The 2,051-nt window shown below is 26.3% G+C and overlaps 1 protein-coding gene across 2 annotated transcripts in view; it reads left to right on the forward strand.

Moving 5' to 3' along the window:
• The window catches only part of LOC111688714, a 4,975-nt gene that overhangs the window by 1,920 nt on the left and 1,004 nt on the right, over positions 1–2,051 (forward strand). The gene's annotated exons all lie outside the window — the stretch shown is intronic.

Below are 2,051 nucleotides of genomic sequence, written 5' to 3' on the forward strand. Positions count from 1 at the left end.
CTATAGTCTAGTCTATAGTCTAGTCTATAGTCTAGTCTATAGTCTAGTCTATAGTCTAGTCTATAGTCTAGTCTATAGTCTAGTCTATAGTCTAGTCTATAGTCTACTATATAATCTAGTCTATAGTCTACTATATAGTCTAGTCTATAGTCTACTATATAGTCTAGTCTAGAGTGTAGTTTAGTCCATTGTCTACTGTATAGTCTAGTCTATGCGAAACGCTTTGGTTTGGTTTTATCCAGCAAAGTATCAGTCCCCTAGTTTCAACCGGCACATGTCTATACCGTTTAGATAGATAAAATCTATCTAATAGTCGAACATGTATCTAGATTTTAAAAGAAATGACAAATACATTTTTTTTTCTGAAATATCCGATTTAAATTTTTTTTTAATAAAAACCAATTTATCGTTTATTTTTATTTAAATTTTGTAAAATCCACGTCAAGACTGGAAAAATAAAAAATCACGAAATTACTTTTAATTCAAATGAAATACACATATACACACATACAATTTTGTTCTCACTTTAATCAGGTTTAAATAATTTTCAAAATGCCTTAAAACGTTCTTAAATTACGTTACTCTCGACTAACTTACCAACTTCTCTATCCTCATCGTATGGTATACCCTGTAACATAGCCTTAGTTTTATCTTCTTTATATTTAATGAGATCTAAAATCAATGCAACTGATATAATGATCGCCTGTAGTAAATAAATAATTCCGATAAAAATTGTAAATTTCTTTAAACTATGTCCACAAAATGTTGTTGTTGTCATTTCAAAATAATCTAATAATAAATAAAGTTTCGGAATTTAAACAGTTGCACGCCGTATCAGATTTTGTTAAGCACTTTCTTGTTGGGGTTTAAGTAAGATTACAACTGAGGGTTATTTTAAAAAATACAACAAGTTTTGTAATTGTTTGTTAATTATTCGAAAGAGAACGCTAACACTTTTAAAAAGCTTTGTTGAAATTACGAGAAATCGAATTTCAGAATAGTGCAATGATCGATCTATCACTTGACGTGGATCTCATATAAGGTTGTTGTTCAAAAATATTAACTAGTATAGATATATTATTGAAAAAAGATCTGAACAATTCTCTTGCATGTATAAATAGTCTGGTCATATCTAATTGTCTAAAAATGCGATAAGTTTATATTGATGTAAGGTTCTGTTTATTCGGACTAGTTCGAATATACTTTTTTATTTGTTGGCCGGTATAAGCTTTTATTACATTGTGAAAATAAAGAACGATTTATTTAACTGAGAGAGTGAGAGAATTTGAATTTATAAAAATTTAATATAAGATGTGAGTGGGTTCAAAATCATAATATGAAATGAGCGTTCATTAAGACCCTGCAAGCGTAGGGAAATGTTTCCAAGTAACATGTAAAAATGTAAATAACTAAATGACTGTTTTCTTAATAAGAAAAAAAAATTATATATTTTCGGTAGAGAAAATTTGCCTATACTTATAAAAGAGAACATTTTCTGATATTTTATAAGGAATATCATTGAGTAATTTTTCACATATTTTCTATAGAAAAGATCTTCAATATTTTTTATAGAGAAAATATTTTGACATATTTTCTATTGAGAAAATATTCATATATTTTTTCTATATAAAAAATGTCTACATATTTTTTTTTATATGGAAAACATTTACATATTTTCTCTTTATGGATAACATTTATATAATTTCTCTATGTGGAAAATGCTCACATATTTCTATAGAGAAAATATTCACATCTAAGTTAACTAACTATCTAACTAACTATCTAACTAACTAACTAACTAACTAACTAACTAACTAACTAACTAACTAACTAACTAACTAACTAACTAACTAACTAACTAACTAACTAACTAACTTACTAACTAACTAACTAACTAACTAACTAACTAACTATCTAACTAACTAACTAACTTACTAACTAAATAACTAACTAACTAACTAACTAACTAACTAACTAACTAACTAACTAACTAACTAACTAACTAACTAACTAACTAACTAATTAACTAATTAACTAATTAACTAATTAAC

The sequence above is a fragment of the Lucilia cuprina genome, chromosome 6 (genome assembly GCF_022045245.1).
Source record: "Lucilia cuprina isolate Lc7/37 chromosome 6, ASM2204524v1, whole genome shotgun sequence".
In the NCBI taxonomy this organism is placed as follows: Eukaryota; Metazoa; Arthropoda; class Insecta; order Diptera; family Calliphoridae; genus Lucilia; species Lucilia cuprina.